Here is a 26,241-nt window from a genome sequence, read left to right as displayed (position 1 = left end):
ACGCTTTCCACTCTATTGTTTCTTGTAGCCAGTTTTTCTCTCATACTTGCAAAACAGAAACCCCAAACCAAAAAACTTCAAGTGCCTTTCCTGCAAAATTGAATGTTTGTTTTCTTACAGTTATTGACTACAGTTTCTCTTAACCTATTTCCAAAGGGCAGGAAAACTGTTTGGGTTAGAATTTATTAGAGCACATTATTATACATGAGCACCAGTGTGTGCGTGCGTGTGTGTGTGTGTGTGTGTGTGTGTGTGTGTGTGTGTGTGTGTGTTCAGGGAGCAGCGTTGTTAAGGTGGAAGAAAAGGTGCATAGTACCACTTTTCTATATTTCTTTATGCTTTCCCCTGAGCAGTATTTTCTATTAAAAACATCAGTTTGAACCTGAAGTAATAGCTTAGATAATGAAGTTTATAAACAAAATATTGATGCAATATGATTGTTGCAAAAAACTGAACTGATCCATGAGAAGTATTATAGAATTCAAAAACTTAATACTAGCTCGTAATGTGTCAAAGTATTTTTTCAAACGCCAAGCCATGAAATCTTCCAGAACTCGCTAGGAAATTCCCTCTTCAATCTCGTTGCTTCCTAGGGCAGCACATTTGCACTTTTTGTGTGCATCAATGGTGTTGGCTTCACATTCTTTGGCATTTTCACCGTTGATAAGAATGTGGTAGTAAAAACAGCAAGTTCTTGCAGAACATAGAGGTATCAAACTTTTAAATCTCTCATTGCACATTGAAATGTTCTATCTTACCTTTCTCTCTCTCTTTGTCTGTCTCTCTCAGGTTTGCTCTTTTTTTCACACACCCATGCAGATCTCTTCAGAGTAGTTAAAATGGCAGGAAAAACAAGACTCAATTTTCATTTTTTCAAAAGTGGCAAAAATCGAATATTTATTCCAAAATATCAAAGTAAAATATATACTCCAGGAAAATTAATTATATATTTTTTCTCTGAGTGACCACCCCCTGAAAACCAACGTATATATGTCTCCAAGATGTATGCAGTCCTCACTACAGGAAACTAGAGGTCTGCTATCCAGTGAAAATCTGTCAATTCTTCTATGCAACTTGGAGTTTCTTTGTTTAAATAATATCAAATTCTACTTAAATCATATTACTAAAAGTGTTCTAATTTTCTTCACTGGAGAAATACACTATGGTTGAGGTTTAAAATGGTACCACATTGTACACAATAATAGGGATCTTGATATATAATAATTCCATCAGAAAACTTCATATCTGGATTTGATTTCATAGTTTCCCTTTATTCTTTTCTAAATCATGAATTAGAAGTTTATATTTAAATGGTGATTCTGCTGTACAAATGGAATAAACTAGCTCTAAATAATATAGATGATTTTACTATGGATTATGATCTGGTTTGCCTTAAAAGATCCATTTATTATTTTAGGTTTTTGCATTTTCTTCCGTGTTATTTTTTAATGCACTACTAACCGTTGTCTTTCTCTAGTTAAGCACATCAATTCATCAACTAAAATATGTACAACCTCTGACACTTTCTTTAGAAGATGATTTTGTTGCCATAGTGGCTTTTAGCTTGGAGATTTCTGACATTCATGGGATCTCATTGTTTCTTCTAGCCCTTTTAATTTTTTTATTGGATAATAAAACCAATGACTTTCACTCAGATTAACAGTTAACCAATTCATGAAAAACTATAAAGAACTAATTGCATTAATTGTATGATTTTTTTCTCTGATTGAAATTTGGGTTAGATGTGATTTCACTTTATATATGGTAGCTACTAACACTTGTTAAAGGATTTTCTTAGAGAAAGAAGTGGCTAAGACAGGCATGATTAAATAGAAGAATGAATGCAACACAAATATTAGTAGCAGGTTTTCTTAAAGTATTTTTTGTCTTTATTCACATTTGGTATCTTGATTATATTCTGTTTTTTAGGTAAAATATTGCCTATCTAAATTATCATAAAATTTAAACTTTTCAAAACTTCAGGAAAAAATTAGAATATATATTTTAGATAAGAATTAAATAAAATGAAACTCCAAAATAGATAGCCTTACCAGAGAATTAGAGAAAAACCTCTGTCTGCTCTTAAGCCTGCATCTATCATGCAAACAATGATATTTATTATTTTCATTTTTTCTCTATAAAGTGCATAGTTCAGTTAAATCCTCTTAAGGATCTAGCAAGTCCATGAAGTTAGCTTAATTGCACTGGGTATCAATGTACATTTACTTACAACAAACATTCTAGTCAATTATCTGAACATTATGCAGTCTTGACTTTTTAAATTATTGGTAATCCATGAACAATAATAAATATAAGGTGTTGATTTTTAATATAAGGATTAACAATGTAAAAGAAAGAAAAAACGAAATAGCATTGACCTTTGAATTTTTTCAAATGTTGCTATCTATTATACATGTGCATTCATATTTGAATAAACAATAGTAAGATAACGAGGAAGAAAGTAACTTCCCTCAATCCTTGAACTTTATTGTTATCACAACCTAAGAAACAGTCTTAAATTTTGCACATACAACTACGAATATATATAATAGAACAGCTTTATAATGCAAATAAACTACTGAAACCCATAGCACTTACCCTAAATATATATTAATATGTCCAGCTAATTCAAATAGGCCCTTGTATCTCCTAGTTTAATTATCATGAACATTATTTGAAAGCTGTCCATACCATAGTATGTTAGGTGAGTGCTTTAGTCAGGGTTCTCCAGAAAAAAACAGAACCAATAAGAAGGTAGATTAGATAGATAGATAGATAGATAGATAGATAGATAGATAGATAGATATTCTAAAGAGCTGTTTTATACAACTGTGGAGGCTGAAAAGTCCTAAGATGTTCAGGGTGAGTCGATAAACTGGAGACCAGTGAGAGCTGATGATGTACTTTTAGTTCAAGTTCAAAGGCCTAAGAAACAGCAGAGTTCTACTTCAAAGGTTGCCAAAATCAAGACACAAGGAGAACTGATACTAAGCAGGAGAAATTTTGTTACTTGTGGGAGGACAAGCCTTTTGGTCCTATTTAGGATTTTAACTGATCAGATGAGGCCTACCCAGGTTAGGAAGAGCAATCTGCTTGGCTCAGTCTATTGATTTAAACGTTAGTCTCACCCAAAACAACCTCTCAAAAACATCTAAAATAATGTGTGTTTAAATATCTGGATACCATGTGGCCCAAATTGACACATAAATTAATCATCATAGATGCGAATGAAAATTTCCTATTCTAATTCATTACCACATTTGATCAAATAAGATACAATTCTCAATTTGCTATCCCATCATTAGTAAGCTACAGTAAAAATTATTTCTAAATTATGTGTTTTCAATGATTGCTACATATAAAATGCAATGAAATTCTGTTTACATTAAAACATTTTATTCTTAAAGGGGAAGAAGCCAAATATTTACTGAGCACCATCTATGTGACAGGTATTGTACATACTTCACAACTGAAAACTATAAGTGAGTTTTCTATAATTATTTTAATAATAAAAGCAAGATCTATATTCCAAGTGAGGAGTATGTAAGATTCATTGTCAAAACTTTCCTCACAAGTTATCATTATATCTCAAGGAGTATTCTCAGGATGCTCCAGATTTTGTGTAAAGAAATCAAACTTTCAGAGCAACAGTAGCAAGACGGAAAAATTCTCCAACTAAGACTGTAACTTAATAACAGTATATTAGCCAAAAAGCTTTACAAGGACTTCAGAAACCAGCTTAGAAGTTGCCATACCCAGAGACATGCATCAAGCCGAGAACAACTGAAATGAAACAATTAAGAGAAACTATTGGATTTCATTCATAATAGCCCTTCCCAAACCAGCACAGCTTGGTGCAATTAAAAAAAAATGCCCAATTGACAGCTTCTCTCTTGGGAGAGAGAAACAAAGTAGAACACACAACAAATGTTCTGGCTTTTCATGGGGCTGCCTGAGGAACTGGTTTCTGTCTCGTCTGACTCAGAGCACTGATGGAGATACAGCATACGTTGGATGCCTAGGGGTCACTAAGAACAAAGAAGAGCTCTGGAGTTTGTGGCAGCACCAGAGAAACCACAGTAACACAGGTAGATGCTAGAAGAAGCAAGTTATTACAAGATTCTGAAAAAGGATCCAACATACATCTCTAATTGGAAATTTGTATACACAATTCCAGAGAAAATGCATGCCCCGAAAAGTTTGAAAGGTCCCCAGAATCACTGGCTGGGATGATAGGTGAAAGTCTTCTCTTGTATGAAGCCAGTCCATGAAGACTGGGAGAGGTGATTGCTTTATCAAATACTCAAATCTCAGCAAAAAAAAAAAAAAAAATCATGTGAAGAAACAGAGAAATATGGCTCAATCATGGAAGCTAAATAAATCTTCAGAAACCAACCCTAAAAATGGAGATCAATGCATTACCTCACAAAAAATGTAAAATAAATATCTTTACAATTCAGTAAGCTACAAGAAAACACAGATAGATAGAAACCTTAAAAATCAGGAAAATAATGCAGAAACAAAATGAGACTATAAATAAAGAGATAGAAACTATTAAAAAGAACTAGACAGAAATTCTGGAGCTGAAGAGTACAACAACTAAAATGAAACATTTACTACAGGAGTTCAACAGCAGACATGATCAAGCAGAATAAAATCAGTGAATTTGAAAAGACCTCATTTCATAATATCAAGTCAGAGAAGGAAAAAGAAAAAAGGATGAAGAAAAGCCTATGGGACTTATGGGGTCCCATATATAAATATATATATTTTTTTATATATATATATATAAATATATAAATTTATATATATATATATAAAATATATAAATTACTGGGGAAGTATATAAATTACAGAAGTCCCAGGAGGAAAAGAGAAAGAGAAGGGGTACAAAGAGCTTATGTGAAGAAACAATATCTGACCACTTTCCAAATCTGAGAAAGAAAATGGACATCTAAATTCAGTAACATAATGGGTTCCAACTAGGATGAATCCACAGAGGCCCACAGCTAGACAGACACATTATAATCAAAATGTCAAAAATCAAAAGCAAAAAAAAAAAAATATCTTGAAAGCCACAAGAAAAAAGCAACTCATGACATATAACGGAGCTCCCATAAGATTATCAGTGACTTATTCAGCAGAAATTCTATAGGCAGAAGGGAGCACGCAAATATATGAGGCAAATATTGAATGGAAGGGAGAATAGGAAGCAGCACATTAACAGTAGGTGTTTTCAGTATCTCACTTTCAATAATAGGTCAAACAACCAGGCAAAGGGTCAATAAAGAAACAGAGAACTTGAACAACCCTACAGACTTATTGAACACTACAGACTTATTGGACCTAACAAACATATATACAGAATATTCTACCCAACAACAGTGAATGAACTATTTCAAGAGCTCACAGAACATTCTTCAGGATAGGTAATATGTTAGGTCACAAAGCAAGTCTTAACACATTTGAAAAGACTGAAATCATGCAAAACGTTTTTTCAGACCACAGTTAAATGGACATAGAACCAATAACAAAAGAAATATTGTAAAATACACAAATATGTGGAAATTAAACAACATACTCTTGAACAACCAATAAATCAAAGAAAAAAATCACAAAGAAAATTAAAAACTATTTTGAGACAAATGAAATGGAGAACTCAACATGCCAAACTTATGTCTGAAGCAAAAGCAATACTAAAAGAAAAGTTTATAGTGGCAACTGCCTACATTAAATAAAAAGAAAGCTCTCAAATCAACAACCTGACTTATTTTCTATGCAAGTTTCTTGTTACTATGCAAGTAGCAAGAAAATAAGAACAAAGTGAACTCACAGTTAACTGAAGAAAGGAAATAATAAAAATTAAAGCATAAAAAGGTGAAACAATAGAAAAAGTGATAGAAAATAAACAGAACTCGGAGTTGGATTTTTGAAAAGATCAATATATTTGACAAACACTGAGCTTGTCTAACTAAAAGAGAAGACTAAATAACAAAAACTAAAAGTGAAACAGCAGACACTACAGCTAATGCCACAGAAATAAAAGGGATTATAAGAGACTACTATGAACAATTACATTGCCAAAAAATTGGATAACCTAGAAGAAACAGATAAAGTCCTAGAAATATACAACCCATCAAGACTGAACCACGAATAAATAGAAAATTTGAGTAGACCTATGGTTAGTAAGGAGATTAAATCGGTAATCAGAAACCTCCCAACAAAGAAATGCCCAAGATCAGATGGCTTCACAAGACAACTCCACCAAATTTTTAAGACACATGCACACGTATGTTTATTGCAGCACTATTCACAATAGCAAAGACTTGGAAACAACCCAAATGTCCATCAATGACAGACTGGATTAAGAAAATGTGGCACATATATACCATGGAATACTATGCAGCCATAAAAAAGGATGAGTTCGTGTCCTTTGTAGGGACATGGATGCAGCTAGAAAACATCATTCTCAGCAAACTATCGCAAGAACAGAAAACCAAACACCGCATGTTCTCACTCACAGGTGGGAATTGAACAATGAGATCACTTGGACACGGGAAGGGGAACATCACACACCAGGGCCTGTTGTGGGGTGGGGAGAAGGGGGAGGGATAGCATTAGGATATATACCTAATGTAAATGATGAGTTAATGGGTGCAGCACACCAACATGGCACATGTATACGTATGTAACAAACTTGCATGTTGTACACATGTACCCTAGAACTTAAAGTATAATAAAAAAGAAAAAAAGAAAAAGAAAAATTGACACCAATCCTTCTCTAACTCTCCAAAAAAAATGGCAGGAAGGAATACTTTGAAACTCATTTTATGAGGCAAGAAATATGCTGATACAAAAGCCACACAAAGATACTACAAGAAAACTACAGACTAGTAACCAATATTCTTGATGAATATTTTATTAGTCAAGGTTCTTCAGAGAAACAGAATCAATACGATGGATGAACACACACACACACACACACACACACACACACACACATATATATAGAGAGAAATATATTTATGAGATTTATTACAGGAATTTGTTCATATGCTTACAGAGACCAAAAAGGGCCATTATCTGCCATCTGCAAGCCAGAGAACTAGAAAAGCCAGTGGTATAACTTAATCTAAGTCCAAAAGTCTGAGAATCAGAGGAGCCAATGGGGTAAGTCCCAGTCCATGTCCAAAGGCTTAATAACCATGAGAGTGGAGGGAGGAGATGAATGGTGTAAGTACGAGTCGGAGTCTGAATGCCCAAGAGGCAGAAACACTAATGTCTGAGAGCAGAGAAGATGAATGCTTTACTTCAAACAGGAAGAAAATACCCCTTCCTTTGTCTTTTTCTTCTATTCAAGATATAATGTATTAGATGATGCCTACCTGCATTGATAATACATTACGTACATTATGTATTATGTACTCATAATACATTATGTATTATGAGTAAAGATGTATTATGAGTAAAGATGATAAGGCCAGTCATCTTTACTCAGGCTGCTGATTCAAATGCTAATCTATTTCAGAACCACCCTCATAGACACACTCAGAAATAATGTTTTATCAACTATCTGGGCATTCTTTAGCACAGTCACAATGACATATATAATTAACCATCAAAAATATTGATGCAAAAATCTTTGACTAAATACTAGCAAACTGAATTCAACAGCACATTAAAAGGGTTATACACCATCACCAAATGGGATTTATTCCTAAAATGCAAGCATGGCTCAGCTTACAAAACTCAGTCAATGTAATACACCACATTAACATTAAGGATAAAAATTCTATGATTATTTCAATAGATGTGGAAAATGTACATGACAAAAATTACCACACATTCATGAAAAGAACACTCCACAAAATAGGAATAGAAGGAATTACCTCAATATAATAAAAGCCATATATGACAAGCTCACAGCTAACATCATACTCATTGGTGAAAAAGTAAAAGCTTTTCCTGTAAGTTTAGGAACAAGACAAGGAGATGTCCACTTTCATGACTTCTATTCAACATGATACTGGAGTTCCTAGCCAGAGGAATTAGGCAAAAAAAAGAAAAAGAAGTGACCAAATTGGCAAAGAATAAATAAATGTATCTCTGTTCACAGATACTATGATCTTCTATGTAGAAAACCTTAAAGATTCTACGCATACATATAAATTTAAAAAAAAAAAAACCTGTCAGAACTAGTGGAATAATTCAACGAAGTTGCAGGATACAAAGCCTACACACAGAAATCATTTGTATTTTCATATCTTAACAATGAATAATCTGAAAACGAAATTAAGAAAATTAAGAAAACAGTCCCACTTACCATAGCACCACAAAGAATAAAATACTTGGGAATAACTTAACTAAGAAAGGAAAAGGCTTGTACATGGAAAACTACAAAACATGGCTGAAAGAAATTAAAGATGACAAAACAAATGGAAAGACATCTCATATTCATGAATTAAAAGATTTATTAACATTGTGAAAGTGCCCTTATTACCCAAACCAATATACAGATTCAATACAATCCCTACCAAAATCCCAATGGCATTTTTTTTTTTTTTTCCAAAAATAGAAAAAAACCCACAAAATTTATATGGAATCTCAGAGGACAACAAATAGGCAAAACAATCTTGAGAAAGAAAAACAAAGCTAGAAATCTTACAGTTCCTGTCTTCAAAACGTATTACAAAGCTACAGCAATCAAAACTCTATGGCACTGGCATAAAGGCAGACATATAGACCAGTGGAACATAATAGAAAGCCCAGAAGCATATGGTTAAATAATCTCCAATAATGGTGCCAAGACTACACAATGTGGAAAGGGTAGTCTCCTCAACCAAAGATGTTGTAAAAACTGAATATCCACATGAAAATAATTAAGTTAAATTCTTACTTTACACCATATATAAAAATCAACTTAAAATGGATTAAAGACTTAAACGGAAGACCTGAATTTGTAAAACTATTAGACGAAAACATAGGGAAGAAGCATCTTGACATTGGTCTGGACAATAATTTTTTGGATATGACACCAAAAGCACAGGTTAACAAAAGCAAAAATAGAACAATGGGATTACATGAAACTTAAAAACTTCTGCACAGCAGGCCAGGTGTGGTGGCTCACGCCTGTAATCCCAGCACTTTGGGAGGCCGAGGCAGGTGGATCACTTGAGGTCAGGAGTTCGAGATCAGCCTGGCCAACATGGTGAAACCCCGTCTCTACTAAAAATACAAAAAATAGCCAGGCGTCGTGGTGGGTGCCTGTATTCCCAGCTATTTGGGAGGCTGAGGCAGGAGAATTGCTTGAACCCAGGGGGCAGAGGTTGCAGTGAGCCAAGATCACACGCCTATACTCCAGCCTGAGTGACACAGCAAGACTCCGTCTCAAAAAAAACAAAAAAACAAAAAAACTTCTGCGCAGCAAAGGAATCAACCAACAGAGTGAAAAGGCAACCTATGAAGTGAGAGAAAACACTTATAAAACACATATCTGATAAGCAGTTAATACCCAGTATATGTACAGAACTCAGAGAACACAACAGCAGAAAATCAAATAACCTAGTTAAGAATGGGCAAGACTTGATAGACATTTCTCCTAAGTTATACAAATACTCAATAGGCTTATAAAAAGATGCTCAACATCATGAGTCATCGAGAAATGTAAATCAAAACACAATGAAATATCACTGCACACTCATTAGAATATCCACTATTTAGAAAACTCATAAAACAACAAGTGTTGGGAGGATGTGGAAAATTGGAGCCTTTGTGTGTTGATGATGGGCATATAAAATAGTGCAGCTGCTCTGGAAAGCAGTATGAACATTCCTCACAAAAGTAAAATTACCACATGACCCACAAATACCATTCCTGGGTATATATATCCAGAATAATTGAAAACAGGATCTTGAAGAGATGTTCCCACACCTATGATCACTGAAGCATTATTCACAATAGCCAAGAAGTGGAAGTTACCTAAATGTCCACTGATGGGTGACTGGATAAAGAAAATGTGAAAACAAGAAGAAAATGTGGTATATACATACAAGGGAATATTATTCAGCCTTAAAAAAAAAAAAGATGGCTGGGCGCAGTGGCTCACGCCTGTAATCACAACATTTTGGGAGGCCAAGGCAGGCAGATCAGGAGGTCAGGAGATCAAGACCATCCTGGCTGACATGGTGAAACTCTGTTAAAAATACAAAAAGAATTACCTGGGCATGGTGGTGGGCACCTGTAGTCCCAGCTACTTGGGAAGCCGAGGCAGGAGAATTTCTTGAACCTGGAGGGTGGAGGTTGCACTGAGCCGATATCATGCCACTGCATTCCAGCCCTGGTGACAGAGCGAGATTCTGTCTCAAAAAAGAAAAGAAAAAAAGACATCTTGTCACATAGTAAAACATAGATTAACCTTGAAGACATTATACTAGGTGAAATAAGCCGATCACAAAATGACAAATGCTAAATGAAATAAGCCACAAAATGCTAAGTGAAATAAGCCAGTCACACAATGACAAAGACTGCATGGTTCCACTTATATGAGATATACAAAATAGTCAAACTCTCAGAAACTAAAAGTGGAGTAGTTATTGCTAGGGACCAGGGAGAGCTGTGAGACAGGATTTGTTGCTCAATGGATATAGAGTTTCAGTTTTTCAAGGTGTAAATTGTATAGAGATCTATTGAAGAACAACATATATATATATATATATAGTTCATATGTATATCCTAGATTCTCAGTCTATTCAAACTTAACTTGTTTCTTAAGGCCCTATTCATTCCCACTTTTTCATTAAAGCCACATAAAGTTCATATATATAAAACTGTACTGTACACTTAAAAATCATGAAGGTGGTAAATTGTGATTAGGATGGTAAATTTAATTATATGTGCTTTTTACTAAAATAAAAAAAGAAATAAACATTTCAAAAAGTAATTTTAGGCCTAGGATATTAAATATATAGTCTACAAAGTTATTTAGAATGAATCATCCTATTTTCATAGAGTCATTCCATTTATTTCAGCTAAAAGAGGAGAACAAACTGATATAGAAGAATACAAGATTTGTAGTGAGTTAAAATCTCTGGAAAGAAACCATCATTTTGCCACATACAGGTTCTAGGACATTAGCCAAATGATATTACTTCTCCAATCCTGTTTTTTGTTTGTTTGTTTGTTTGTTTGTTTCTAATAAAAGAAAATAAGATAATGTTACCCACTACTTAGTATGTGATAAGGATTAAATGGAGTAATGTGCCTGAGTTTTCTAGCCCTGTGCTGTGTCTAATCATAGGAGACGATGAATTTTATTTGTCCTTTCCCTTTTCCTTTCAACTCACTGAAAATTGATTGGGTACCCACTCAATTTTCAGTGAATTGAAAGAAAAACCATTCCAAAACTATAAATGGAGGATTTATTAGTTACATAAGAAGTTATTTAATAAATTATTAATTTTTATGTAAAAGTTAATGATGAGTAAGTTATTACAATGTGCTAAGCACTTTATATATTATTGCTTTATATCATATCATTTTGACAACAAACATGAAAAGGGCACTATTATTATTCCCATTACCAATAAGGAACCTGAGGTTTCAAGGATCTAAGTGATATCCAAGGCCCCAGCCATTAATAGTAAGAGCAGAGCTTCATCTGACTGAGTTAACTCTAAAGCTCAAGCTCCCAGCTGCTGCTATACTATACTGTACATGGAGGATGAGCTCAAATGTGTAAAGCAGGCTTGCATAGAAGAAGAAATCAATGAAAATATGAACAATGTTTATCTTTGGGTAAAGATAAGAGAACGGAGAAATGTCTAGCAAAGCTCCTTCCCTTCCTGTCCACTTCTAAATTTCCACCTCTTTCAGACTTCCAACACAATGAATTTTATAAAGTTTACCCAATTTCTCTCTCAGTTTTAATACCTCATTATTTAAGGTCTTCTAAAACGATTAACCAATAGGAAATAAGTATAGACTTGAATGACTGATAGTGGTTTTAATGAAAAAGAGAGAATAGACAGGGTCTTGAGAATGGATTAAGTTTGAATAGATTAAGAGTCTAGGAACGGGCTCTGAGGTAAAAATAAGAGGACTTTTGTAACCAATAACAAAATTAGTCATTCTAGAGCAGAGGTTTTGCTTTGAAAAAGTTCAGCTGAAACATGTCAGGAGTCCAGTACGCAATTTCAGACCATTTATGATCCAGATCATTGAGCGTTAAATCATCTTGAAGAACAGTAGATGTTACTTAAGATGGTTGTATTGCAACAGTGTCCAGAGTAGTGCTCCCAGAAGAAGCCTGGTAGACCCAGGAAGTAAATGCTAAATCATTTTATGTGTATGTGAAATGTCTAATTGAAACAGAAATGTTGATAAAAAATTATTTCCAGCAGGACAAAGATAGAATAAAAGAGAATTTCTGCCCTCCTCAAATGAATCAGACTCTTACTTTTGCTCATTGTTTTGTTTCACCTAAAATTGTAGGATGAGGCAGAGGCAGTAAGCTTTAAAAAATGCCCATCATATCTCTAAGTAGAAATGAGGAGGCATTGTGCTTTCAGATCTACTCTGTTGTATTGATCTTGCTCTTTGAAAGTATACACATGCAGACGCCACACGCACACCACACACACGCAAACACACACACACAGAGATTTTTTTGAAATGGAGAAAAGTAAAGAGAAAAATAAAAACAAAAAAAAATATGTTTAGACTGTTTTCCTCCACTAAGTAAAAGTTATGTGTTGCTCGTTGGTTTATGTCTTGCTTTAGATCTTTGCTTGAACTATAGTTCATCTCATAGGTGTCATATTGTAGTTGAGAAAAGCAACATTCACTTTGTTAATATTCTGAAACACAGTAGGAAGTCTGTTATTCTTTTCATCTTTCTGCAGAAATTATGTAATTAACACCTAAAACAACTGTTAAGTATATGTAAATATAGATAGAAATATTTTTAAGTAGAAAATAAATTTTGATTTGTGCTATTTAAGTATTTGCACAGTAATCATACAGAACTTTTTCAAATAGTATATACTGTGAATCTTTTCCTGATTACCTGAAGATTTCAGCTAAGTAATTTCTTTTTCTTTAGTTTAAAAGAATGCTAAAAGTCAAAAGTGGTAACATAATCTGCAATCTAAGTGGAATCATGTTGTATAGCATTAGTAATTGTTAAACAGAATTAAAATTTGACTTATTGCAATAAAAATTTGCAAATTCCCAATTAAAATATTCACCCTGAGAGTATAATGCATTTAATCATATTTTAACTTCCCATTTTTGCTTGTACAACATCATTCTTAGTACTGATGTATATCAAGATATTAAATATCTTTTTTTTTTTTTTAACTTACTGGGTATTAACCCATTACTCTCCATAGCTTTACAGAGGTTCCTTATGCGTAAAATCACCTTATTGCAATGCCAACCTGGTAGTGCATTAGCCAAGAATCTTCCCTAGCACACAACCCCTCTCCCTTCCCACACATACCCTTGAATGATATTTTTAATTAAATTTAACTGTAATGGCATCATAACAACATTCTAGGATATGTAGAATTGTTCATTAAAGAAAAATATGCCAGTTTCTCAAGATTCTTAAATTTTTACTTCAAGAAGCAAATTTTTCATAATTTATTCTAATACATTATAAAGTATCACCCATATTTCCATAAAATGAATATTTCACTGTCACATAAAACTGACACATTAATTTGTAAGTAAAGTTTAGTTAAACAAGATTTTTTTAGCTTCTATACTTACAACATCAGCCTATCTTATTTCTCACACCATTAATAATACATAAATTGTAATGATAGCATATTTTTTTCTGTTATCTATTCATAACTATAAAATGTACAAACAGAACATTACAAATTTCCTGTCTGGTGATTCTAATATATTTCCTCCTATTTAAAAGAGATATAAAATTTAACATCTAAACAGTATTTTTCATATAAAATGAAAATCTGAGAGTTAAGGCCCAATAAAATTAACTTTTCTTACTGAGTGCAAAAAGCTAGGCACGAAAAAAGTTGATACATTGTGATTCAGTTTACAAAATTTTAAGAACTGCAAACTGCTCTATAGTGGCATAAAAACAGGTAAGTGATAGGCTGGGTGCAGGACAACAAGAATGATGGACTGAATAGGGGCATGAGAAAACTTTGGGGAGAAAGAGAAAACTTTCGTATCTTAATTGTGGTGTGGTTTAAAGTTGTATATGTCTTTAGAAAGTATCAAATTGTATCTTTAAATGGATGTAGTTCATTGTACATAGATTAATCTCAATAAAAAATTTTTAAGGATAATTTTCATCAAAATGAATCAACTCTTTAAAAGACATCATCAACAAAAATGCATACAGAAAATGCCAAAAATATAAATTGAATAAAGGAAAACTTACTTTCTTAGGATAAATAGTGAGTATTAGAAACCTGGCATAATTAAAGGATTGCTTTTAGAAATAATTAACTGGATTACTCTCTTTACAGGAGTAAATTCTTTTCAAAAAATATTTCTTCAATTTATTCATTGATACCTAAAATTAAAATTTGCAACTAACTCTTAAATTGTTCAACTACAAAGTGTGTCTGTGTCTGTGTGTGTGTGTGTTTGTGTATGTGTACTGAGGAGTATGTCCATATATGGTGGGCAGGCAGAGAGAGAGAGAGAGAGAGAGAGAAGCTGACAGAGAGACAAAATAGAAAGCAAAGTAACAAAAATAGGTAAGCTTATATGAGTTCTCACTTTACTACTCTTTTCAGTTTTTCTCTAGTTTTGGGATTTTCAATGTGAACAGTTGTAAACTGTAATCGGAGATTTACCAATTCATCTTAATGAGCCTGCCCACTGGAATTGTAATAACCCAGGAAAAGATAATAAGCCCACAGAGCCTTAGTCACTGCTAGCGCAGCAGTCTGAGATCCACCTGCAAGGCAGCAGCCTGGCTAGGGGAAGGGAATCCACCATTGCTGAAGCTTGAGTAGGTAAACAAAGCAGCCTTGGAAGCTCGAACTGGGTGGAGCCCACTGCAGCTCAGCAAGACCTGCTGCCTCTGTTAACTCCACCTCTGGGGGCAGGGAATAGCTGAACAAAAGGCAGCAGACAACTTCTGCAGACTTAAACATCCCTGTCTGACTGCTCTGAAGAGACCAGTGGTTCTCCCAGCACGGTGTTTGAGCTCTGAGAACAGACAGACTGGCTCCTCAAGTGGGTCCCTGACCCCCATGTAGCCTAACTGGGAGACACATCCCATTAGGGGCTGACTGACACCTCATGCAGGTGGGTGCCCCTCTGGGACAAAGCATCCAGAGAAAGTATCAGGCAGCAATATTTGCTGTGCTGCAATATTTGCTGTTCTGCAGCCTCCGCTAGTGCTACTCAGGCAAACAGGGTCTGGAGTGGACCTCCAGCAAACTCCAACAGACCTGCAGCTGAGGGAGTTGACTGTTAAAAGGAAAACTAACAAACGAAAGGAATAGCATCAACATCAACATAAAGGACACCCACACCAAAACCCCATTTCTAGGTCACCAACATCAAAGACCAAAGGTAGATAAAGCCACAATGATGGGGAGAAACCAGAGCAGAAAAGGTGAAAATTCTAAAATCCAAGGCGCCTCTTCTCCTCCAAAGGATCACAGCTCATCACCAGCAAGGGAACAAAGCTGGATAGAGAAAGACTTTAACGAGGTGACAGAAATAGACTTCAGAAGGTCAGTAATAACAAACTTCTCCGAGCTAAAGGAGGATGTTTGAACCCATCACAAGGAAGCTAAAAACCTTGAAAAAAGATTAGATGAATGGCTAACTAGAATAAACAGTGGAGAGAAGACCTTAAATGACCTGATGGAGCTGAAAACCATGTCATGAGAACTACGTGATGCATGCACAAGCTTCAATACCCAATTTGATCAAGCGGAAGAAAGGGTATCAGTGATTGAAGATCAAATTAATGAAATAAAGCAAGAAGACAAGTTTAGAGAAAAAAGAGTAAAAAGAAATGAACAAAGCCTCCAAGAAATATGGGACTATGTGAAAAGACCAAATCTACGTTTGAGTGGTGTACCTGAAAGTGACGGGGAGGATGGAACCAAGTTGGAAAACACTCTTCAGGATATTATCCAAGAGAACTTCCCCAATCCTAGCAAGGCAAGCCAACATTCAAATTCAGGAAAGACAGAACACCACAAAGGTACTCCTTGAGAAGAGCAACCCGAAAACACATAATTTTCAGATTCACCAAGGTTGAAATGAAGGAAAAATGTTAAGGGCAGCCAGACAGAATGGTCGGGTACTTACAAAGGGAAGTCCATCAGACTAACAGTGGATTTCTTGGTAGAAACTCTAAAAGTCAGAATAGAGTGGGGGCCAATATTCTACATTATTGAAGAAAAGAATTTTCAACCCAGAAATTCATACCCATCCAAGCTAAGCTTCATAAGTGGAGGATAAATAAAATCCTTTACAGACAAGCAAATGTTGAGAGATTTTGTCACCACCAGTCCTGCATTACAAGAACTCTTGAAGGAAGCACTAAACATGGAGAGGAAAAATAGGTATCAGCCACTGCACAAACATGCCAAATTGTAAAGACTATCGATGCTAGGAAGAAACTGCAATAATTAATGGGCAAAATAGCCAGCTAACAGCATAATGATAAGATCAAATTCACACATAACAATAATAACCTTAAATGTAAGTGGGCTAAATGCCTCAATTAAAAGACATAGACTGGCAAATTGGATAGAGTCAAGACTCATCAGTGTGCTGTATTCAGGAGACCCATCTCACATGCAGAGACACACATAGGCTCAAAATGAAGAGATAGAGGAAGATCTGCCAAGCAAATGGAAAACAAAAAAAAGCAGGGGTTGCAATCCTAGACTCTGATAAAACAGACATTAAACAAACAAAGATCAAAACAGACAAAGAAGTCCATTACATAATGGTAAAGGGATCAATTCAACAAGAAGAGCTAACTATCCTAAATATATATGCACCCAATACAGGAGCACCCAGATTCACAAAACAAGTCCTTAGAGACCTACAAAGAGACTTAAACTCCCACACAATAATAATGGGAGACTTTAACACCTCACTATCAATATTAGACAGATCAATGAGACAGAAGGTTAACAAGGATATCCAGGACTTGAACTCAACTTTGCACCAAGCAGACCTAACAGACATCTACAGAATGCTCCACCCCAAATCAACAGAATATACATTCTTCCCAGCACCACATTACACTTATTCCAAAATTGACCACATAGTTGGAAGTAAATTACTCCTCAGCAAATGTAAAAGAACAGAAATCACAACAAATTGTCTCTCAGATCATAGTGCAATCAAATTACAGCTCAGTGTGAAGAAACTCACTCAAAACTGCACAACTACATGGAAACTGAACAACCTGCGAAGAAACTCACTCAAAACTGCACAACTACATGGAAACTGAACAACCTGCTCCTGAGTGACTACTGGATAAATAAAGAAATGAAGGTAGAAATAAAGATGTTCTTTGAAACCAATAAGAACAAAGACACAACGTACCAGAATCTCTGGGACACATTTAAAGCAGTGTGTACATGGAAATTTATGGCACTAAATGCCCGCAAGTGAAAGCAGGAAAGATCTAAAATCAATACCCTAACATCACAATTAAAAGAACTAGAGAAGCAACAACAAATTCAAAAGCAAGAAAATGGGAAGAAATAACTAAGATCAGAGCAGAACTGAAGGAGATAGAGACACAAAAAACCCTTCAAAAAATCAATGAATCCAGGAACTGGTTTTTTGAAAAGATCAACAAAATTGATAGACCACTAGCAAGACTAATAAAGAAGAAAAGAGAGAAGAATCAAATAGATGCAATAAGAAATGGTAAAGGGGATATCACCACTGATCCCACAGAAATACAAACTACCATCAGAGAATACTATAAACACCTCTATGCACGTAAACTAGAAAATCTAGAAGAAATGGATAAATTTGTGGACACATACACCCACCCAAGACTAAACCAGGAAGAAGTTGACTCTCTGAATAGACCAATAACAGGTTCTGAAATTGAGGCAATAATCAACAGCCTGCAAACCAAAAAAAAAGCTCGGGACCAGATGGATTCACAGACGAATTCTACCAGAGGTACAAAGGGGAGCTGGTACCATTCCTTCTGAAACTATTCTAATCAATAGAAAAATAGGGAATCCTCCCTTACTCATTTTATGAGGCCAGCATCATCCTGATACCAAGGCTTGGCAAAGACATGACCAAAAAAGAGAATTTTAGACCAATATCCCTGATGCACATCGATGCAAAATCCTCAATAAAATACTGGCAAACCGAATCCAGCAGCATATCAAAAAGCTTATCCACCACGATCAAGTCAGCTTCATCCCTGTGATGGAAGGCTTGTTCAACATTCACAAATCAATAAACATAATGCATCACATAAACAGAACCAATGACAAAAACCACATGATTATCTCAATAGATGCAGAAAAGGCCTTGGACAAAATTCAACAGCCCTTCATGCTGAAAACTCTCAATAAACTAGATATTGATGGAACATATCTCAAAATAATAAGCGCCATTTATGACAAACCCACAGCCAATATCATACTGAATGGGCAAAAACTGGAAGCATTCCCTTTGAAAACTAGCACAAAACAGGGATGCCCTCTCTCACCACTCCTATTCAACATAGTGTTGGAAGTTCTGGCCAGGGTAATCAGACAGGAGAAAGAAATAAAGGGTACTCTGTTAGGAAAATAGGAAGTCAAATTGTCCCTGTTTGCAGATGACATGATTGTATATTTAGAAAACCCCATTGTCTCAGCCCAAAATCTTCTTAAGCTGATAAGCAACTTCAGCAAAGTCTCAGGATACAAAATCAATGTGCAAAATCACAAGCATTCCTACACACCAATAACAGACAAACAGAGCCAAATCATGAGTGAACTCCCATTCACAATTGCTACAAAGAGAATAAAATACCTAGGAATTTTGACTTACAAGAGATGTGAAGGACCTCTTTAAGGAGAACTACAAACCACTGCTCAACGAAATAAAGAAGAATACAAACAAATGGAAGAACGTTCCACATTCATGGACAGGAAGAATCAATATCATGAAAATGACCATACTGCGCAAGGTAATTTGTAGATTCAATGCCATCCCCATCAAATTACCAATGACTTTCGTCACAGAATTGGAAAAAAACTACTTTAAAATTGACATGGAACCGTAAAAGAGCCCACATTGCCAGGACAATCCTAAGCAAAAAGAACAAAGCTGGAGGTGTCACACTACCTGAGTTCAAACTACACTACAAGGCTACAGTAACCAAAACAGCATGGTACTGATACCAAAACAAATATATAGGCCAATGGAACAGAACAGAGGCCTCAGAAATAACACTACAGATCTACAACCGTCTGATCTTTGACAAGCCTGACAAAAACAAGCAATGGGGAAAGGATTTGCTGTTTAATAAATGGTGCTGGGAAAACCGGTTGGCCATATGTAGAAAGCTGAAACGGGATCCCTTCCCTACACCTTATACAAAAATTAATTCAAGATGGATTAAAGATTTAAATGTTAGACCTAAAACCATAAAAACCCTAGAAGAAAACCTAGGTAATACCATTCAGGACATAGGCATGGGCAAGGACTTCATGTCTAAAACACCAAAAGCAATGGCAACAAAAACCAAAATTGACAAATGGGATCTAATTAAACTAAAGAGCTTCTGCACAGCAAAAGAAACTACCATCAGAGTGAACAGGCAACCTACAGAATGGGAGAAAACTTTTGCAATCTACTCATCTGACAAAGGGCTAATATCCAGAACCTATAAAGAATTCAATCAATATACAAGAAAAAAACAAACAACCCCATCAAAAAGTGGGCAAAGGATATGAACAGACACTTCTCAAAAGAAGACATTCATACAGCCAACAGACACATGAAAAAATGTTCATCATCACTCGCCATCATAGAAATGCAAATCAAAACCACAATGAGATACCATCTCACACCAGTTAGAATGGCAATCATTAAAAAATCAGGAAACAACAGGTGCTGGAGAGGATGTGGAGAAATAGGAACACTTTTACACTGTTGGTGGGAGGGTAAACTAGTTCAACCATTGTGGAAGACAGTGTGGCAATTCTTCAAGGATCTAGAACTAGAAATACCATTTGACCCAGCCAGCCATTCCATTACTGGGTATATACCCAAAGGATTATAAATCATGCTGCTATAAAGACACAGGCACACATGTTTATTGTGGCACTGTTCACAATAGCATACACTTAGAACCAACCCAAATGTCCATCAGTGATAAACTGGATTAAGAAAATGTGGCACATATACACCATGGAATACAATGCAGCCATAAAAAAGGATGAGTTCGTGTCCTTTGCAGGGACATGGATGAAACTGGAAACCATCATTCTCAGCAAACTATCACAAGGACAGAAAACCAAACATCACATGTTCTCACTCATAGGTGGGAATTGAACAATGAGATCACTTGGACACAGAGTGGGGAACATCACTATATGGGTGCATAAAATCAACATGGCACATGTATACCTATGTAACAAACCTGCATGTTGTGCACATGTACCCTAGAACTTAAAATATAATAAAAAAATAAAATAAAATAGAAGTATGAAATTACTAAATACATTGAGTATGAGAAAAAAACATTGTGAGACAAAGAATATGGACTTTATGGATTTTCATCAAAATTCCATCTGATGTCACAAATGTTCATATTGGGAAATGCAGTTATTGAATTATATTGTGGAAGTATAACACTAAATAATTAGTGGCTATGAGCATAAGCTCTGTGGTCTGTTTCTTGTTCATTCCTTGCTGTCTAACTTCCTTTAAACTGACTGACCTTATATGTGAAATGGGGAGCATAAAACTACCTACCTTAAGGTTTTTGTAAAGATTAAGTGAGATAATGAGCTTAAAGTGTTTAGCACAGTACTTACCACAAAATAAGGACTCAAAAAAAAATTAGCATCTGTAATTACTCTTATTTTAGGAAGAACAGAAAGTGCTATAGTTTGTCTCTTCCAATTCTTATATTGAAATGTGATCCCCGTTGTTGGAGGTGGGACCTAATGGTATGTGTTTGGGTCATGGGGGAATTTCCTTCATGAATAGATTCATGCTCTTCCTGGTGGGCAAGAGAGTGAATTCTTACTCTTAGTCCTCATGAGAGCTGGTTGTTACAAAGAGCCTGGCACCTCCCCAACTCTCTTTTGCTGCTTCTCTGGCCATGTAATCTCTGCACACCCCAGCTCCCCTCCACCTTCTATCATGAGTGGAAGCAGCCTGAGGTCATCACCAGATGCCCAGTCTTAAACTTTCCAGCCAACAGAACCATAAACTAAATAATCTTCTCTTATTTATAAATTACCCAGCCTCATGTATTCCTTTAGCGCAACACTAAACAGACTAAGGCAGAAGTTATATTCATAAAATTGTGAATAACTAAATTTGCAATACAAAAAATATATATATATTTCATCTTATCACCTGCCATTCCCCAATTATAACAGAAGATTATTTCATGTTTAGATTTTAGGATATTCAAACAAGTCTCTTCACTGTTTCTAAAACACAAAAGATCTAATTTTATCAATTTAAGCATAGAGAACATCTCTTTTTTCCTCCAAATTAGGACAAGTGTTCTGACTAAGAAGATTTGGAGGTGAAAAAAAACCTCACATATCTGGGTTTGAGATGTCACAAGGAAAATGTTAGGCAGTTATTTAAAGATCCTTTGAAAACAAGGGCTGTTTTGCCTGATAATCCAAACCATATAAAATTTGATTTTTTTGTTTCCTTTAAATGAGCCATGTTTGGTAATTTGACATTTACCATTTTATTATTTAATGTCTGGAAACCTATTGCACTCAGTAATTGCCAACTTGCTGAATCTGACAAGTAAAATTCTGATATGAAAATGAGACTAATAATTTAACTGTCATTTAGACATGATAGCCTTTGAGTTTAGATCACAAGTGTTGCACCAGGCACCTCCATTGAAAACATAATTTGGATTTTATGAAAGTAATAACACATTCTAAAATGTCATAAAAATGCTTTATAAATATTTCCTGGTATCAAATTGTCAAAAGACACAAAGTGATCTTATTATTTCAGTGGAAAGTTTAGAACCCTGTGGTGTGTACTTGTATACCCAGATATATACCTTGTATGTACCCAGGTAATATAAGGTAAACATATAAGACCTATGCAGTGTGCTTCTTTTAAAGAATGTGTCATCCAAATCCACAATCTGCACTTCATTGATGAAGGATTTGCTCTTCGTGTCAACTGAAGGAAGCAAAAATAGTTCAAAGTGATATTCAGTGCATTAACACACTAAAATACAATTTACTCTTATTTTTACATATATATGTTTATACTTAATCTCAGAAATATACCTGAGGGAATATAATCACTTGCAACTTCTGCAGCTTTTATAAAATTTTTATCTCTATTATGGGTCCTCACAACAATCTGTTGCGGAGTGAAGCGTGAGTAATGTTAGAGATTAGAGTTCTAAGAGGTTTAGTAAACAATTGCAAAACAAGAAACAAAGCTTTTATTCCAGAAGAATTCCAAACAATGTATGTAAATAACTACCCTCTCCAGAAGGTGAAATTTAGCTCCTGATCCTTTTTTTTTTTTTTTTTTTTTGAGTATGGGCTAGATTTAGAATAGAGTATTAGATGGGAAAAATATTAACTGTACAGTGGAGAAACTTGCAAAACTACCTTAACTTAGTAATCAAGATAAACACCACCAGTAATGTCATATGGATATCATGTACCCACTGACATGATGGGATGAGAAATGCAAGTCTTATTGTTTCAAGTTATTCCAAAATGAGTTTATTATTTTAAAAAGTACACAAATACTGATGGTAGGACTAAAGTTCCAGCTGAAAGCGATCCCTGATTTGACTACAAATCAATTATTTCTTTTCTTTTCTTTTTTTTTTTTTTTTTTTTTGAGACAGAGTCTTGCTCTGTTGCCCAGGCTGGAGTACAATGGCATGATCTCAGATCACTGCAACCTGGGCCTCCCAGGTTCAAGTGATTCTCCCATCTCAGTCTCCCAAGTAGCTGGGATTACAGGCACCTGCCACCAAGCCTGGCTGATTTTTGTGCTTTTGCAGAAAGGGGGTTTCACCATGTTGACCAGGCTGGTCTTGAACTCCTGACCTCAGGTGATCCCCCTGCCTTGGCCTCTCAAAGTGCTAGGATTACAGGCATAAGACACCACATCCGGCTCAATTATTTCTTAATGTCCAAGACAATTTTATGCATATGTACACAAAAGAGTACTTACAGTTACTCACTTTAATTTGAATTCAATTTGTTAAAATTATAATTTAAATTAATTCTTTTCAAATCTTCAAAGAGATATCTAGTAAATGTACATATAAATTGAGTGTTTTTGTTAAAGTAAAAAAAAGTCGTTCTCCCTTTTTTTCTTTGATCAGTGCTCAGTTGACATAGTCGACAGATTAATTTTCCCTAAACATTTAACACCACTTATGAACCTCATTAATTCAATTTCTTTATACATTTTAAATTTCAATTACAAATTTTAACACCTAAATCCTTCAAGCATTTCAAGCACCTAACAAGAATAATTTACAAATCTAATCTAAGTTCCTTTCTTTTAACAATGGAACTTTCCAAATGTTCTCCTTTTCCTGCAAAACCCTTACGTTACTTTTCATTGCCTGAAAAGAATTTGGATTCAGTATCCTTAACTCACCTCAAAGAATCTGCTTATTATCCAGTTGTCTTCTAAACCCTCTTTATGTTTTACTTTCTTGTTTGTCAGACCCATCATTATTTCAGGTCAAGTGATTGATACTTGGTTGTTTCTCGATATGTTTCTCTCACTGAGCTCTTTTTCATGAAGGAATGTTCACAAAATCAGGTCTTTCAGTGTCTGATTAGTCATTATGTCTTGTATGTCACATTCTTTATCCCATTCATTCAGACATAATTATTTCCAGGAATTTTCCAACTTCATTAACTTTATAATCACCACTGTAATTAGTCTCTGACTACTGTACAACGCCAGGAGAGGGAGAAACACAGATGACTTAAGGCAAGCTCACGTTCCTGTCGAACTGCCAACTCAAGACATATTTTCACCCTCCCACATAGTAGTATCTTCTCTTATTTCCTGGATCTTGCGGAAACCTCAAGGGGAAAAATCAAATTAAACTCACATGAGTGTTTTAACCCCATCTTTGGTATCAGCCTCCTTTTGCCTTTTTAGAACCTATCAATAGCTCTGTGACTTCTGTTATTATTGGGGATAAACTGTATCACTGGCATAATTTTATTTAATTTAGATAAAAAGCCAAAGATTTGTAATCAGGGAAATATTGTTATGATACAATAAAGGCATAGATAAATTTGTGAAAGCTATAAAATGGAGTATGCTGCAAAACAGCAAAAATTAGTTTAGTTCTGTTACTGGCACTTTCCCTAGGAGATGTTAAAGCCTCTATCTGTTTCATTTAACATTTTTATTTCCAATGATTATTAAAATTTTTCAGTTTAATATCCAGATCCATTGTTATGTTTGTTTGCTTTACAATTACCACAAAGGTGGCAAGACACAGTGGAAAGAATTTGGGTTACAAAATCAGAGACCTGAATTCAAAATCAAGATATTTTTATATAACTTCTCTGACCTTCAATTTTCTCATCTTGAACAAGGGGATAAAATCGGGCTTGAAAGGAAACAACATCTATAAAGCTACCCAGTACACTCGTAGGCACATGGTAGGTGTTCCAGAAATGTTAATTTTCATGGCATTAATTTTCAACTTAGATTCACTTGTGGTTTTAATTATCTAGAAAATACTGCGTGTTCAAATGCATAAAACACAATTAATTATATCATTGTGCACTCTTTTTGGGCTATTTTTTCCTCTATACTGTAATAAAGGTCATTTAGTTTGCATGTGGATCTCTTGGGCATAGCCGCAAATATTTATAGGATGTAGCTAATATCACAATTGTTAAATAAAAAACAGTTTGCTACCATCATCTGTCAGGCCTACCTTTGTCAAAATTTCCTATGAATAATTAATTAATTAATTTCCTGAAAGGAGAAGGGAACATACCAAAAAAGGAAAAATATATACATGTGTAAGTTAAGTATGATTTATTATAGAATGTTTTACAGTGTAGATCTTTAAAGTTTGTAATACAGTTGATAAAGTTTTTTAATTGTAAGGGACAATTGGCTAAAAATATAAAGGGATTTGGTCCTGATGCACTTTAATTTCTAGTCCAGTGACAGTACATCTGAAGAGTGAGTGATATATACACAAACATTACTAGTATTTTTTATCTATAAGTCACTTACTTGGAAACTCAAACCTATCAAGTATAATTAAACAAAATAAGTATATTTCTGAATCGCCAAAATTGTTGGTATCAACCCCAAGCATGAATTCTAGTACATGTATGAGTCTGTTCACATTGTTTATCATTCCTCAAAAAGATTCCACCTACAGTTACGTGCTTAATTTACAATGCTAAATTGAGTAATATATTAACTCATTTTTTTAAAAAGTCAAAGAATCCTAATACATCCTTAGATTCTACAATTTTGCAGATTATTATTTGAGAAATATCAATCCATTGACTCATCTATTTGATACTTGATTTCAGCATACCAAATTAAAAGGCTGCTAGAGGTAGGCACAATGTCAACAGCAGCAAGTGGCTGGCCAGAATGCCTGGCCACGAAGAAGACGTGTTCAAGTGCAGTGGCCTGGGATGATTTAATGCTAGTACGAATAACCTTATCCATGGCAGTGGCTCTTGACAGCATCTTTGCTTTGCAATCCGTGACAATAACAGGTGTTCTTTCACGAGACTGTTCCTAAGTCATCTCAGAAAGTTATGCTCTGCATTCTTCTCTAAGAAGACAAAGCAAATATCCATCTAAAATGATTACAAGTTATGTCATTAATTTTGTTATAATGCTACATAAGCAAAGGTGCATATGCTCCTTGAGACTGGCCACTTGTCCATACACATTGCATTACAGTCCTTACCTGGCCAATTTTATCCAAATCATCTTCCTCAGTTTACCTAAATTTTGTGAGTTGTTTGCTCATTTTTTTCCTTTCTGCTTTGGATAGCTTTTATT

General features: G+C 34.9%; 1 protein-coding gene and 1 long non-coding RNA gene across 2 annotated transcripts in view; one reads left to right on the top strand and one right to left on the bottom strand.

The window, feature by feature from the left end:
* HTR1F (5-hydroxytryptamine receptor 1F) overlaps window positions 1–26,241 on the top strand; it is a 199,613-nt gene that overhangs the window by 72,212 nt on the left and 101,160 nt on the right. The window lies entirely within an intron of this gene.
* Window positions 8,457–26,241, bottom strand: part of LOC144339549 (uncharacterized) — an 86,737-nt gene continuing 68,952 nt past the window's right edge. Inside the window, exon 2 of the long non-coding RNA XR_013414597.1 lies at window positions 8,457–10,355. This is a non-coding gene — a long non-coding RNA (uncharacterized LOC144339549). The remainder of the gene's footprint in view (window positions 10,356–26,241) is intronic.

This window comes from Macaca mulatta, chromosome 2, assembly GCF_049350105.2.
Source record: "Macaca mulatta isolate MMU2019108-1 chromosome 2, T2T-MMU8v2.0, whole genome shotgun sequence".
Lineage (NCBI taxonomy): Eukaryota > Metazoa > Chordata > Mammalia > Primates > Cercopithecidae > Macaca > Macaca mulatta.
This window is presented reverse-complemented; position numbering and strand designations above follow the sequence as displayed.